Source organism: Octopus sinensis, linkage group LG6 (assembly GCF_006345805.1).
Source record: "Octopus sinensis linkage group LG6, ASM634580v1, whole genome shotgun sequence".
Classification (NCBI taxonomy): Eukaryota; Metazoa; Mollusca; class Cephalopoda; order Octopoda; family Octopodidae; genus Octopus; species Octopus sinensis.
In genome coordinates, this window is record NC_043002.1 from 34,507,113 (window position 1) to 34,524,297 (window position 17,185).

At 39.8% G+C, this 17,185-nt stretch overlaps 1 non-coding gene across 1 annotated transcript; it reads left to right on the plus strand.

Annotated features, from left to right (window-relative positions):
- Positions 1-502: 502 nt before the first annotated feature.
- Trnak-uuu lies at positions 503-594 on the plus strand. The gene is given in 2 exon segments: positions 503-539; positions 559-594. It is a non-coding gene; the product is annotated as a tRNA-Lys (tRNA).
- The last annotated feature ends 16,591 nt before the right edge of the window (positions 595-17,185 follow it).

Here is a 17,185-nt window from a genome sequence, read left to right on the forward strand (position 1 = left end):
AACACCTTCCACGCTGCAATTGCTTTCGTTCCAGCACACGATTTCAGATCAAGTCATTCGCTATGCAAGTACATCTCCGTAAACAATAAAAATAAACCATAAATAATTTTTTTTTAAACCATAGCAACAATAATATAAAAAGACAAAAAGCAATGTCTTTACAGAGTTTTGATGTGAAATAAAAGAAAGAATACAACCTAAGGAAACTGTAATCTCTGAAGATTTTATTAAGAATAATGATCAGTCTGCATACCTCAGCAGGTAAAGCATGTGATATGGCATGGCATTTCAGAAGTGAACGAATATATTAAAATATAATACCTTGATATCCGAAAGAATCAAAATTTTGATTATCACAATGTGATTAAGTAAGATAATAGATATCAAAACCATAATAAACTTTATACAACAATCATTTCAATCCACAGCAATTTTTCAATTGTTGATTATCGCTAAGTCCAATATGATTAATATATCTAAAATTTGGCTCTGCATCACGTCAGCCCGCATAGCTCAGTCGGTAGAGCATCAGACTTTTATGTAGTGTCGATTGATGAAATCTGAGGGTCGCGGGTTCAAGTCCCTCTGCGGGCGATAAAGTTTTTTATTGCAATTCCTTTTTTTCTTTTTTCGTAGTCGAACAAATTTTCACCTTGATAATGTTACAATTGTCATTCAAAATTCTTTTGCGTCGTTATATTTCCATTGTGATTCAGTCTATTGGTGTATCAGTCCCACCATACAATGTCACGTCATCATCAAATCAGAAAACGTAATTATCATTGCTACATGTAAATTAAATGATTGTCCCGCCCTCTGAAGCAGCTCTGTATCGCATACTGCTATTTCCATCGACAGAGAAACATTTATTTACGGTGTGCTAGATTTATCTCGATCACATAAGAATTGCACAAACTCTGTCTTACTTTCATTTTATTTCCAAAAGTGTCATAATTTCGTTGCACCACTGTGATATCATTAACGGAGTCCTTCTGAAGCTGATTAAAATTTAGGTAATAGAAACATATTTCTGATCTTAACTCTATTTATCTGTTCTATACCTGTTGATTAGCCTTAACACCTTGATATTGGTTATTAGTTGCTTCCAGCTTCCATTATTATCTTCATTTTCAACTTTGTATATATACATTCATACATACATATGTGTATGTGTGTGTATGTATGTATAAGCGCAGGCGTGGTTGTTGAGTAAGATGCTTGCTTGCCAACCAAATTGTTTCGTATTCAGTCCCACTGCGTGGCACCTGGAGGCAAATGTCTTCCACTATAACCTCAGGCGGGCCATAGCCTTGTGAACCTTGAGTGGATTTGGTAGACGGAAACCGAAAGAAGCTCGTCGTATGTATATATATATATATATATATATATATATATATATATATATATATATATATATTTATGTATGTATGTATGTATGTATGTATGCATGCATGCATGTATGTATGCATGTATGTATACTTGTGAGTGTCTTTGTGTTTGTGATTGTCCCCTACCACTGCTTGACAACCGGTGTTGGTGTGTTTAAGTTCCCGTATCTAGCGGTTCAGCAGAAGTGACCGATATGATAGGTACCAGGCTTTAAGAAACAGTCCTGGCGTCGATTCATTCGACCAAAACCCTTCAAGGCGGTGCTCCAGCATGGCCACAGTCAAATGACAGAAACAAGTAAAAGGTATATATATATATATATATATATATATCAGAGGCGACTACAGGTCATCCGCGTCACTCGGGCTCATCACAGATTTTGCATAAGACACATGTATAAAAGAAAGAAAGAAGCATAAAGCACACCGCAGAGTTATATGTACACTGATAATTTAACAATAAGACCGAAATATAGTTTTGATATAAAAATTACTCACTTCATTTATATATGAACTCCAGTCGTCTTGGTTTGATGGCGAACTCGTGTCATGCAGCTCCTTCTTGTTGCCCACGTCGTTCAAAATGCTTTTCTCGATAGAAATCCGAGCCAAACTTAACGTCTAGTAATTTTTTTAAATGCATCCTCTTGAATGCCAGAACATCTCTCTCGTAAGGACATCAGAACGATATCAATTATTTCAAAATAGGTAATTTTGTAATTAATTTGTGCACCTCTGACTCATTTTCTAAGAGATGGATCAGACTCATCTGCCTGTTCAATGACAGCAGCTGTATTGCGCAGAATGTTTTCATAATGTTCGTCCATACGATAACCTTCAGCACAATGAATGGAGTCGCTTAGTTTACTCTGACCATGCTTTATATCGAGTAGCTTACACTGCAGGATATCAAAGATTTTTCCAGCCTGAGAAAGTATGTTATGAAAGCAACTGATGAAAAACACGAATGTGAAATCATTCAACTTCGCCAAATGATTGTCTGTTTGACAAAGTGTATTTTCATCCCACTTTTCACTAGAGCATAGAATACTTGTGAAGACATTTTTCGAGTTTTCATGCAATAGTTTTATGGAGGACTCAGTTCTTGATCTATAGCACCATCTTGTCTCGCACAGTGATGGAATACTGACATTAAGCTGCCTGAAAACGTTTTTCCGCTTAGTACTGGAAGATGTAAATTTACTAAATGCGCGTAAATGAGAAAAAAAACATATTTATTCCACTCACCTTCTCGGCACTTTTACTCAAGACTAAGTTAAGCTTATGCGCATATCAGTGAATGAAGTGCGCGTGTTTAAATCCTTTATCCTTTAGCTAGCTCTGTATTCCGTTTAGCGTTCCTGTCATTACAGCTGCCCCGTCGTAAGTCTGACTCACTAATTTATCGGTAGCATGACTGAAGGAGTTCAACGCAGTTGCGATCACATCAGCCAGTCTTGTGGCACTTTTATCAACACTGACTTCATAGGATCCAAGAAATCGTTCACATGTTTTGTCTTCATATGCATATCTTATTATGATCGATAGTTGGACATGCATTGCAGAGTCTGTAGTTTCGTCGGCTTGTACAGACATGAACGGAGCTTTATCAACTTCGCTTCTAATTTCATCAGAGATGACATTTCCAATCGCTTGTATTGGGTCATTTTGTATTGTGCTTGAGACTCCTGAGAACTGTTTCGACTCCTCTTTAGTAGAAAGTCAAGAAGCAAACACGTTGTCGACTTCAACAAAACACTGAAATCGTTCACGGTAACTTCCTCTATTAAGGCTGTCACTTCCTTTGTCATGTCTACATAACGGCAACTCTTATTTACACAGGTATAACATTGCATTTGTTAACTGCTTTAAATAATGTCTATTTTCTTCATGCCGTTCTTTTTCCAGTTTGGCAGACTCACTAATTGCTGTCACAATATCGTACAGTCCGAAAGTTTTCAAGCTTTTTTAACTACTTAAATGATTCACTGATATACTGTGGTGCTTACAGTCACTCAGGATGTTTTGATAATTATCCTAACTTTCACCTGTCCATGACTGATTAGCTTTTGGTTGAAACAACAAGCATAGCCAGCAGTAGAGTTTCTCCGTGACGCTACTTGCACAAAGCCAATCAATCTGTTCATACCATTTTATCTGAAATGTTCAAGTTCCAACTTTGGTTTTCGATGAAGGATTCGGCCTGCCTGCTCAAAGAATTTCACGTTTTCTGCAATATTTCTAGCGTCAAATGGTTTATTTTTTATATCTAGCACTATGTCTTTCTCTATTTCTAAGTTAAGGTTAAAAATAAGACAACCCTGCAAAACACACAGACGCCCAGAATAACAGCAATCAAATAATGACAGCGGAGTGCACAACAAACATCAGCGATCTGACTGTTGCCAGTACTCTTGACAAGGGATTCCAGTTAGTCTTCTAAACCTACCAGGCTCGTTCGTAAAAGCCCGAGTTGCTGGATAATTTATCGTTCCTTTCAGAATATTGTAGAACGGAAACTTTTCGTAAATTGGAATCTAAATCCTAATCTCCATAGAAATTTATTGTTTCAAGAAAACATTGAATTTGAATTACTTTTAACTTTTACGATTATAGATAACAACTCGGGCTGTAACTTCTGAGCCCGAGTCGGGCGCATGTGAAAGATGTCGAGAAAACGTCTGCTACGAATTTTTTGACACCGAGCACCTCTAAGACGACCGCTAGACGCTGAACAAAATATAAATGAACTACGACCCGGCTCAATAAAAGGAGCCCGAGTTGTTGGCTGCAATTACTTGCATATAGTCAGTGTTGGGAAAAATTAAATCAGTTTGCAAATATGCGTTCACTTAATGCTTTGTTAAATTTATACTCGGGCTAAGCCCGAACAGCCTGAGTGCCGGAGTCGCCACTGACATATATACAGTGGGGGAAATAAATATTCATACATGTCAAAATTATTTATTTATTTAATTTCTAATGAACATAAATGGGATATACCAATACTATATTTGCATACACATGCATAAACTAAGAATATGCAAAAGAAACTAATAAATTATAGTAGCTAAGGAATTTATATACAATTATAAATATTTAGCGGTGAAAAAAGTATTCGTAAAGAACATAAATAACTGATACTATTGATTTAATACTTCGTAGCATAACTATTATTCAGTTCCACTTCAACCTATCTCTTCTTGTAGTTCTTAATCAATGACTCACATGTTTCTTAAGGAATTTTTTCCCATTCTTCTTGACAAATTTTCTTCAAATCTGCAATGCACGTTGGGGCTCTTGAATGAATTTTAATTTTCAAATAACGCCACAAATTTTCAATGGGGTTCAAGTCAGGTGACTGGTTTGGCCATTCTAATAATTTTATATTGTAATCGACAATCCATTTTTGGTAGACTTCGCCGCATGCTTAGGCTGTTGTAAAACCCACACTTCACAAATCTGGAGTTTTTCTACAGAGTTCCATAAATTATTGTTCAAAATATTTTGGTACATCTCTGCAGTCATTCTACCATCTATCACATGTAAATTGCCAGGACCATTTTCAGAGAAACACCCCCACACCATGATGTTGCCACCTCCAAACTTTACGGTAGGAATTGTGTTTCTCGACGAATAGGCAGTACCATCTTTCCTCTAAACATGGCTACGCAAATTTCGTCCAAACAATTCAATTTTCGACTCGTCTGTCTATAGAACATTTTCCCAGAATGTATCAGATTTATCTTTATGTTCATAAACAAATTTTAAACGGGCATCTCTATGCCTTTTAGTCAACAGCGGAGTTTTTCTAGGAGAGTGTGACTTCAGTTCATTCCTATGAAGTTCATTGCTGATTGTTCGTAGTGTAACACTAGTCCCTGAAGCTAACAAATCTTCTAGCAACTCCTTTCTGGTGATCATAGCATTTTATTTCGATTCTTCGATTCATTTTTCTTAAAGCTCTAGGGGAAATCTTGCATGGTGCACTGGATCTTATTCAGTACCTGATTTTTTATATCCTTGAATAAATGAACATATGGAAGAAAATGGAATACAAAGGGTCTCTGGTATTTTCCTGTAACTTTTACCTGCTTTCCAGTGTTCAATAATTAAGTTTTTCACTTAGTTTGTAAGTTCTTTATTTTTTACCATTATTACGATACTACTTTATGTTGTCTCAGTGTTGAATGAAGAAGCTAGCGTTTTGACACTTAGAAATGACAACTGGAACAACTGAAAAAGTTCAAGTAAAAAAAATATTATTTTAACAGAATTTTGTGGCATAGAAAATCGTAAATTTATTCTGTATGAATACTTTTTTCACCCCTAAATATTTATAATTGTATATAAATTCCTTAGTTACTATAATTTATTAGTTTCTTTTGCACGTGTATGCAAATATAGTATTGGTATATCCCATTTATGTTCATTAGAAATTAAATAAATAAATAATTTTGACATGTACGAATATTTATTTCCCCCCACTGTATATATATATAAACAATTGCAGTCTGGAGGATATTTGTAAGCCATTCAAGAACACACAAAAACCATTAGTTTCACTTCAACACTTAATTTTCATTTGCGTCAACATATTTTCGTCGCTTTGAAACCGCGACCCGTTCACTGACAAAACTTGGTGCTGCAATTGTTTTTGTTTCAGTGCGCGATCTTAGATCAAGTCACTTTTGTACAGGTGTCAAGACATTATGGCCATTTCAAGCGGCTCCATTTAATTTATCAAAGAAAACATTACGTCAATTTGAAAGAAACCGCTCTCTTCAGAAGCAGATGACCATATAGATTTAATACATAGAGGATAAACCATTTTTAACAAATTTACATCAATAATAGAAACTTTGTTTCGTTATGTTATATCTGTGACAGAGTGAGTGACTCATATATATCATATATATACATATGATTGATTGATTCTAGTTTCAGCTTATGAGCTGTGGCCATGCTGGGGCACCGCCATATACATATATATATATACATATATATATATTTACTAGTTTTATTTTGTCTTTTTGTCTTCTCTCCTTGTGCTGTATGGGCATTTAATGTGGTTTTAGAGTCATATCATGGCTGCTATTTTCAGCATAGAGGTATCTCTTAGATACCCTAAATTATAATTTTAATAATAATTATTACCTTTGAAGGTTTTTATTTCCATGCTGGCTACTTGATAAGATCGTTATTTAATTTAAATTAGCGATCTTGTACTTTTATATATGTATATATATTTTCATTTCTAACCCCACATTCTGTCATTTTCTTTTCTTTTCTTTTACCTCCACTTCACCCCATGTCATGAAAGAGATAAATATGAAGCCCCATTAGTTATATATAAATTTAAAATATCTATGTTTCATTCATTTCGTGATTCAAGTCTATAAAGAACAGATTCTTGCTATCTAGGTTAATTCACATTAGATAGCCACATGTAGAAAACTTTGTCTATACTGTCTATTCACTCCTTTCTGTACACCTGTATATCTGATATCCTTTTTAGACAAGTTTAAAATAAGTGTAGAATGTATAATTAAAGTTCATATTAGCTATCCCCTACAGTTTCTATTAAATGTGTATCTGATTTTCATTCTTCACAAAAAATAGCCACATACAACAACGTTTCATTTTAAGATACCAATATGAACAACCAGTATTTAAATATAGTAATCCCTAGCTTTCTATACATCATCATCATCTTAGTTACAAATTAAATATCTCTGTTCCAATTTAATCTACATTATAAAGATTTTTCACAGCCTTCAAGCGTATTTATATCACAACGACTGCCTACAAAATATTGATGGATTTGCTCTGAAATATGCGACAGTACGAAATGTTTCTTTAGGATATGAATTATGAGAGTTGAATGAATTAAGACGTGATGCATCAGAAGTGAACGAATATTTTAGATATAAAGTAATGAGTGAAATAAAATATTAATTATCACTATATGGTAAAGTAAGATATCAAATATCAAAGACATGTCCACTTTATGCACTTTATAAAAAGAGTATCACCGAGGCCTTTTTCCGGTGACTCGTTAAAAGGAAGACTGGGCATGCCGTGGTTAATGATGCGCAGACACGGGCTGAGACTGCGACATCTCCGGCTCTACGTAGACGATGGTGAACAGGTGTGGTCGCCGTTTGTGAGGCACGCTTTCCTGCAGCTCGTCTCCATGACCGAACTACAGTCGTGGATCAAAAAGAGGCCGAGGAAGGGCGAATGGCACCGCGAGTGTCGCGTTGCTCTCAAGCAACTATGCCGTCCCGGGTCGACCTTGAGCGACTTCAACACAACCAAAGCATTCTATAGGAGATTAGTGGAGGGGAGGTACGACAACGATCTCGAGGCGAACCTGGGTGTCGACGAGGAATACCTGACTCGCCTGTTCAAGACGACTTTCGGGCCGAAACCTGCAGCGAAATTAGACCCAATTGTTTCAACAATTTTTCCGTTCAAAAATTCTTCGCCCGACGGCATGGTCAAAACTTTATCAGAAGGCATTTTAAAATTGGTTTCCTCATATAGTTTTTTCTTTGGGGTTGGAGAGAAGCCCTTGCACAAGAGAATAAATAATTCCCCTCCTCAAGAGGGGAATAACGTTCAAAATTCTGCTAAACACGATAAAACAAGGTGTTTTGTTTTAAAAAAACACACAACAAATGAAACAACAGCAAATTCAACAATTAAATTAACAATTACCAGCAACTTACAGTATAATACATCAACAGAACGGAGAAATAGCGAATACATTTATTCTAACCACAAGGGGGCAGTACAAATGATTCTGGGTATCGAATGTTGTTACACAAAAGTGTATCTAAAAATGTTATGATAATATAAAACGAATGAAGGGACAGACATATCACAACACAGTGGGGGAACTGTTCCGACTCTGCAAGACACGTTCCACCACTGAACCTTTTGTTTTAACTTTTCCTGGATAGCACTCACGTAGGACCATTCATTCCCAACATGCAATCCACTTGCATCCACCTTTTACCGAATCTGTCCGATGACAGACACTTCTTTTCTAACCTTATCTTCCCTCGTAGAAGGAAGACAAAAAAGTTGGTCAATCCTTGGTCAGAAATGAAAGTGCCTTTCATACGTGCCTGCTCAATCAATAATGTGTTTATTTTAATTTGTTTCTAAATGAAAGTAGAGCTGTGTTGATGGCGTAGATAATGTACAATCAGTTGTTCTTATTCCATATTTCCCGCAACGATGAACGGCAAAGTCGACTTTGTTTCTATTTATACTCAGAAAAAGTGCTTATCCTATTTTCCCTGTTTACACACAAACACACACACACACACACACACACTTACGTACATGAATAATTGGAAATCCTGCTAGGTATATGGATCCAATCGTCCTTGTAAAGACACACACAAGAAAAGCGTTTTTGAATAATAAAAAAAAAAAAACGTAAATAAACAAGCGTGCACACACTTCTGAAACTCGAAAGCGAACCAGAGACCTTTAGATCTGCAGTCTAACGCTCTCCCAACTGAGATATCTCGGCTGGAGTCAATATAATCGACTTAACTCACCCCATCCCGAAATTGCTGGCCTTGTGTCAATATTTGAAATCGTTATTACAGTGAATGGTGATTGGTTGATTAGCCATTGTTTGTCGTTGTTTAATAAGTGCTTTGCAACAGTGTCTGACTGTCTCCGTTGCTGTTAGAAATAGCAACCAAATCTCCCTTAAATAAAACTACACCGTCTGAAATAAAGAAAAGACACATTAGATAATGCTGTTGTACTTAACCTTAAATCAACAAGATGGTCCCGGAAGGAGAGGTCAGCTCCATCAAAGCTGGTTTCTGGCTACCCAACAATTCTACTGCCGGCATAATCATTTCAATTGATTAATTTATTAAAGAATGAACATATATTATTACAGCCATTCTCTCTCTTCCTCTTCTTTCTGTCTTTCTTTTTGTCTGTCTCTTTCGCTTCCTCTCTCTCTTTTATATATTTTTCTCTCTCTAGTTTCACCTCAGAGCTGCGGCCATGCTGATGCATCGCCGTTTAATATATATATATATACATACACATACATGTGTGTTTGTGTTTGACGAACTGTACAGCTTCCATCCAACAAAGTTTAATCACAGTGTATCGCAGTGTGTTCGAACATGGAACCGCGTGGATGCAAAGCGAACTTGTTATATACGCAACCACAAAAGCTTTTCTCGATGCGTGCTCGTAAAGCTCTACCGCAGCTCGGGCTCTGGTGGTCTTCTAGGACTGAAGACAAGGAGTTGGCTATGGATTTTCGCAGGTCGCGTTTTTGTGCTCCTGCGATCCTATTCTGTTTGTATGTGGTACCCTTGCCGGCTCAGTTTCACCATGAAGGGTGGGCTTGTTCTTGCATTTCCCAAGGGTCGGGGTAAATATCAAAGCACTTCAGTGAGGCTTTGAAGCCCTTTTTTTCTTATCACCTTGCGTACGCTTTCCTTCCGCCAGTTCGTTGGGAAACAGTTTTTTTTTGGAGAGGAAATCGTGCGTCAGTCATTTGAACGAGGTGCCCGGCCCACCGGATCTACTCTCTCCTCAACACCTCGGCAGACAACCTCCTTGTCTGGGACCTTATCTTGCCAGGGGATTTTCAACAGCATTCTCAGACAGTTCATGTGGAAGTTGTTTGGTGCAGCATTTATAAACTGCCCACTTCTCACAGGCATACAGTAGTGTAGGGAGTACAACTGCTTGGTGCACCTTTGCTTGGTAGCCAGCGTCATGGCTGTCTTTTCCTAACAGCCATCCAAGTGCTGAAATACCCTTTGCGATATGTGTGTTGGCTTCATTATCAATGTTCTCAGAACTGGAATGTGTGCTGCTGAGGTGCATGAACTTACTAACAACCTTCAGGGTTTCCCTCTCCGGCAGGGACAGTTGGTTTAACACGTTGCATTTGTTGGGCAGGTTGGTGCATAGGCTCTGTCTTTTGAGTACTGATCATAAGGCCAAAGTTGTTGCAGGCAATGGGAAACAGTTAATACTCTGTTGCATCTGAGCCTCAGTGGCAGTGTTGCGTGTGCAATCATCTGCAATCAGGACGTCATGCACTGAGTCTTCTCTCACCTTGTTATTCGCCTGTAGTCTTCGTAGGCTGAAGAGTCTGCCATCGGTCCTGAATCTGATCTTGGCTCTGGTTTCATCGATGTTGTGGAAAGCATCTGACATCATGGTCGAGAACATCGTGCTAAACTGCATAGGTGCGAGTACACAGCCCTACTTCACTCAGTGACTGGGAATGCGTCAGAAGAATCTCCACGGCCCAGCACCCAAGTGAGCATGCTATCATGAAACTGTTGCACCAATTTGTCTGGGCAGCCGAACTTTTCCATGATCTTCCAAAGCCCCTCACGACTGAAGGTGTCACAGACCTCGGTTAAGTCTATAAACGTCATGTATAAGATCCCTGTTCTATTCCTGATATCTCCTGATATCTTCCTGATATCTATTGCTGAAATCTTTATATATATAAAACTGAGAATGTGTGTCTGTCTGTCTGTTTCCCTAAAACATGAGAACTACACAACCAATTTCGTTCAAATTTTACACATGCCTTACTTAGGGCCCAAGGAGTGTCATGGGCTCGCTCTGGGCGCCATTGGGCTCACTGTCCAAATCCACGACACCACAGTGGGCGCTATGGCGACCAGAGCTCGCTCTGGGCGCCATTGGGCTCACTGTCCAAATCCACGACACCACAGTGAGCGCTATGGCGACCAGAGCTCAGAGCTCGCTCTGGGCGCCATTGGGCTCACTGTCCAAGGCCACGACACCACAGAGAGCGCTATGGCGACCAGAGCAATTAAAACAGGCAACAACACGGAAACAATCAACAGAAACTACACTTGCACTTCGGCAACAATACCAACACTTCCAACTCACACAGACGCAATACCAATTTATTTATTGCCCACCGGGGGCCAAACATAGAAATGGACAGAACAACTAATGGGATCAGTGAAATGATATGATTTTACATATAATATGACTTTAAAAATTTTGATACAATAGAAAAAAATTGGAATGGAACTAACAATACAAAAACAATACAAATGAAGCGATGATCAGGCCACGCTCCGACCACAAGCCACGATCTACCGCTGGTACCTTTATTTTCTTCTTTTTTTTTCGTCTATTCATACGGTTCTTTGCACGCACACCACTCGTGCTACATGCTTCCATCTCTTTTGGAACGTACACTCCAACAGACATCTCTTCTCCAGCCACAGCTTCCTTTTCAAATGAAAAGAAAAAAAATGATCGTAAATTGTGGCCAGAGATAAAGTTGCCTGTCTTAATTCCTTTTATCCTAGTCTTCCATACTGCATCTTTCGCTATTGCTACAACCGTGATAAAACAATTCTTACGATCGTTCGTTAAAACTCCCGGTGGGTCAATTTTTATAATTGACTCAGTCGACAGCTGTACTCTTCCTTCGTCGGACAACAGGTATTCAGCATAAGCCCTTATTTCAGTTATCTCCAGACACTGAACAATAGCGTGAGGGACGGTTTCCCTGTCCCCCACCCCCGGTATCTTGGACAGGTCGGCGACTGACGCTTACCATGTCTTGCGAGCTTATCCCAAACGGGCAGCCTATGAGTTTGCTGCATTTAAAGAAGTCGTTAGTGCCCTGAATCATTATGTTACCGTGTATCAAATATTGCGATTTGGGTTAATTCGTTTGTAATGAAGAAGCTGAAATTGTAAAGTACTAATTTTCATATTTTTTCTGGTTTAGCTCTTAGCCATCGATATTTTTGTGTAATTCGTTCCCAGATGTATACGACGTATTACAGGTAACTTAGAGAGAAATCTTTTTGCAGTAATAGGTTGACTCCTACCGTATAGGGAGTTAAAGAACCCTTCTCCGACATTTCCTGTGATACCAAGATTTCTTAAATTATGATAGAGGATTCCATGATCAGTCTTGTCAAACGCCTTAATAATATCAAGGTTTTAACAGTCAATGATCTTTCCTCTTAAGAGATTATTAGAGGTAGTGTTATGATGTTGTAAGCATTGTGACAGGCAACTTCGTTCAGTCCGAAACCTATTCCGAGTGTCATCTAAGTTGTTTTCCCTCAGGTATGTTATTACTTTTTGTCTTCGGACAAGGCATTGGATAATTTTAGATGTGTAAGACGTGAGGGAAACAGGTCTGTAATTTTTAGCTTCAGCACTGCTACCTTCTTTGTACCTATATAGGTTTTATTATAGCTTCTTTCAATAGTCTCGGGAATATGAAGGTATCTGGCGACTTTTGAAATAGTACCTTTAATGATTTCATGAGGCGGTTTTTGCACGTTTTTTAGCTATATAACTAGAATACTATCTGGTACAGATGCTGAGTTTGAGTCTAAATCATTAATAGCCGCAAGTATATCAACTTCCATGATATTAATTTTAAGTTGTGTCTCTGCACTTGAGTTGTGGGATCAAAGAATTCGCTTGGATTATGCACGGGGCTGCGATACGGACGGAGAATACAGCCTTCCGCCTGTTGAAATGAAAGTGTCGGGGATAAAGTTTGCGATCATGTCCACGAAGACCTCTATCCGGCGCTGGGGTGAAAATCTTCGCAAATGGTAAGTTTACATGTCCGTTGAAGATGTTGAAAGCCGGATGAGATCTTCCTGCATCCTCCGTCGTTCGAGTGAAGGCAATGCCAGCCGTTGAGGATGTTCCTCTTACGCAAGCTTAGACAAGCCCGCGCCCATTCGGGTTGCCAAGTGTTGAACCCGTTCCAGGTGTTGAATGTCTTTCTGGAGATATGGGTTTGAGTTATGGATGCAATATTCGAGGATGGGTCGAACTAGAGTGATATATAGAGGCTAAAAGACGTCCATTTGAAAGGATCGGTGGATGAGGAAAAGATTCCTTCTGGCTTTGCGAAGTACAAAAATACCACGCCCACCAAGTCTTTTTCAGCCATGGTCCTTGTAATCCACTCTTCAAGAGGGAGAAGATTTGTTAGGCAAGATCTTCGGGGTAGAAATCCATGCTGCGAGTCGGATATATTTTTGTGCCATATACAGATAATTGGATAATGCTTTGGTTGGAAATAGCTGTGGGAATGAATTGAACATTGTGAATAAAGACAAAGTCGAATGTTATTTTCCCCTAATTGGACGGGTAATGATGTATGGGAAAGTCTTTTGTTGTATCGAGGAAAGCGTTCGTATCCCTCCACTTCAGTTGCTTAGCTCCAGGCTGGATATAATCCTCGGACCAGCTAAGATTAATAAAATTAAAGACCCCTGTTAAAAGCATATTAGCCCGTATGCTGGCCTCATCTAGGGTTAGACTTATGAGCGAAAAAAGCACCTCTTCGTGGTGAATCGCTAGGTAATGCTTTTAATATCATTTCCTTTTTATATAGATTAGTCTGAAATTGTCGAATATATTTCTTCGCAAATTAGGTAATTTCGGAGTCGGTCTGCAATCATTTAAATGTTTCCTTTCAAAATCTTTTAAAATTTTTTTTTTCTTAAACTGGTCTAGTATTTCGAATGAGCAATAAATATCAAGGTATTTAACAATGAGCATTAAATATCAAACAAAAATAAATCATTTTGTTCCCTTGTCAAACTTTGGACCTAACAACCTAAATGAGGAAACCGATATGACTGAAAGAATTTTAAAAGGACTTTTAAAAGGTCAAACAGTCGAATCCATTCAACCATGTCGTCAGTCTTTAGCGACATCAACTACTAAGAGAACAGCATTAGCGGCTGTCTTCAAGAAACCAAGTATGAAGAGTAGCTGGTCATGCTTGTCGTTCTTGTTGTTTGCTGCTACTGTTGTTGTCACATAAAAAGAGATGAAAGAGGCAGTGGTATACGAAGTGAGAAAGGAGGAAGAAGAAAGGCGGAATGTACATTTGGTGCAATGCAGTCAACAGGGACAGTGCCTGAGATGGGAGGAATATGTGATCAACCGCAGAATATCATGGAAGGAACTTTGGGCTTGGGAACAAGCAAGAACATCCTTCCTGATCAAGTCTATCTTCGACGTTTTACCCTCACCGGCGAACTTAGTCCGGTGGAACATAAACAAAACCGATGAGTGTAGATGCGGAGAGAAAGCGACGGTTAGACATGTTCTGTCCAGTTGCAGACTAGCACTTGAAAGATATACATGGCGGCATAATAAAGTCCTCGGTGTCATAAGCGCAGCACTCAAGGAGAAGATCGAGAGGTACAATAGGGGAAAATACCCAAAAGTAGAAAAGCGCAGGAAAGTATACTTCCACAAGGAAGGAAAAGGTTATAAAACCAGGCCTACAAGTAAAGTATACGAGATGGACGAAAGATGGGAGGGATACTGGGAGGTGGCCACGGACTTGGAAAGACAAGTAGTATTTCGACTAATAAAAACAACAAAAAGACCGGATTTAGTTCTATGGAACAGAGACCGGAGAATGGGAATTTTACTAGAACTGACAGTACCTTGAGAAGAGAACATCGGCAACGCAGAGGAACGAAAGGAGAAGTATGAAAAGCTAATCGAAGAAAGCAGAGAACAGGGATGGAATGTCGAATATTATCACCTGGCAGTTGGGGCTAGAGGGTTAATTGAAAAGAAAATGACAACGCTTTTCAAAAGAAGATTTGTTTTTTCTAGCCCCTAGCTGCGTAAACTAATAAGGAGAGTACAGGAGGCGGTCGAAAAAGTCAGCTTCTATATATGGCTGAAGCGGGAAGACCGATGGGAAATAACATCATTAGGTGAGACAAGCTGACTGAATCAGCTTCGCTGACTGACAAGTGACGGTCGTTTAGAAACAGCGCGGGCTAAAACTACGCGCCCTTCACTAGTCAGTTAATGTGAGACTGTGTCACATGACAACTTGCTGGAGCTGCCTGCTGACAGGTGACGGTCGTTTAGAAAAAGCGCGGGCTAAAACTACGCGCCCTTCACTAGTCAGTTAATGTGAGACTGTGTCACGTGACAACTTGCTGGGGCTGCCTGCTGGAGCCTATGCGGCAGGTATTTAAAGGGAGAAATTTGACAAGACAGTCAGTCACCGGCTGACACTCGCTGTCACTTGTTCATTTATTCATCGATGCTCAGAAACTGTTTATTGTGAGTTGCTTAGTTTTTGATTGTTGAATTTGTTATTGTTGAGCGTTTCGGTGTGGGGATTTTGGTTGTCTGTCTGTGTTGGGACGGACAAGGGGAAAATGGACTGCCCCTCCATAACGGGAAGGATGGCCGGGAGAAGTTTGTTTGAAAGTTTGTCGGAGTTGTCGACGTCCGAGGAGGAGCTGGAAGGAGCAGTGAAAGGAATGGATGGGAAGCTTGGTAATGCGTATGCAGGAGTGGCGAGGAGGAGGTCGGAAGAAAAGGAGGTGGACCTGGTTAAACTGCCGGGCTTCCAGGAATTTGTGGAGGAGGAGGACGGCGAAGTCGAGCTGTCACCACCAACAAGGCGTGGTGAGTGGTTCGATCACGGGACCGTCAAGTGTAGAGTGTATGCAAGCGGAAGGAAAAGAATTGAAGTAGTGGGCATGGAAATTGTTGAGGAAGCGCTGAAACAAACAGAGGAGGAAGTTGTGTGTTTGACAAGAGGGATGGAATGCGGTACAGTGACGGTTCGATATGGGAGCGAGAGCGTCGCAAGAGGGGTGGCAGCCGGGGCAGTAACAGCGGAGTAACCTGCTGCCTTCGTACTTAAACGGGAAAACCACGCGAGTCGGGGTGGAGGGAGTGCCCCCACACCTAGAGGGCAAATATATGGCAGCAGCTGTGATTGGAGGGAATGAGAAGAAGGTGGATATCCTCCTTGCCACCATAAAATATGAAGGCTGGAGGGGTGCTACCCTGGATATGAGCGTACAGGCGGAGACCGAAACGCTGGAATTGTTAACAGAAAATATAAGAATGGGTACCATCATCATGAGAGTGTGGGTGGAAGGCAGAGCCCCGCGCTGTTATAAGTGTGGCCTGAGAAGTCACATAAGAGTCAACTATCCTCCCCCACCAAAGGAAAAGGAAATTGTTACGGAACCCCAAAAAGAAGAAGAAACTAAAGAAGAGAACCAAACAGAAAAGGAAACGACAGAAGAAGAGGAGATCCAGCAAGAGTGGGAAGAAGGAAGGAAAAAAGAAAGAGAAGAAGGAGAAAAGCAAACAGTACGGAACCCCAATCCACCCCAACACCATCCGCACCCTCTGAGTCCCACCCGTCCCCTGCAGACAGTGAACCCACCCGCTCCCCACCAACAAGAAAACAGAAAAAAGATACACACAGCCAAGACACTAAAAAAGAACCTGGGCCCAACATTTTATGTATTGCAGGGAAAGAGGAAATAAAAAAGACAATGACGGACTACCAATGGTGTGATAGGGGAGGGAAACGATGTGCAGTAATTCCAAAGGAACAAGTATATGAGTTTATGGAAAGGTGCGAAAAGAAGGACTGGGGAATATCTAAAGGGAACATGGATGAAGAGACGGTGAAGGAATTGGAAGAGTGGTTCGGGAGAAGGATAGAGATGAAGGCATATTGCATTGGGACTGAGCAAGGAAGGTTTGTTTGGGACTGACGACTGAAGGACAGGTAAGTGATGCTAGCGGATGGGGCCGTTAGCATCACTTTTATATATCATTTTCATAATTCATTTACCCATATTTATGTAATTGTGATGTTTTGTGTTCCCAATGTTTGTACTCTCCATTCTGTGTCGCCCTCTATGGGTAATAAAGAAACACAGTCACCGGCTGATACTCGCTGATGATAC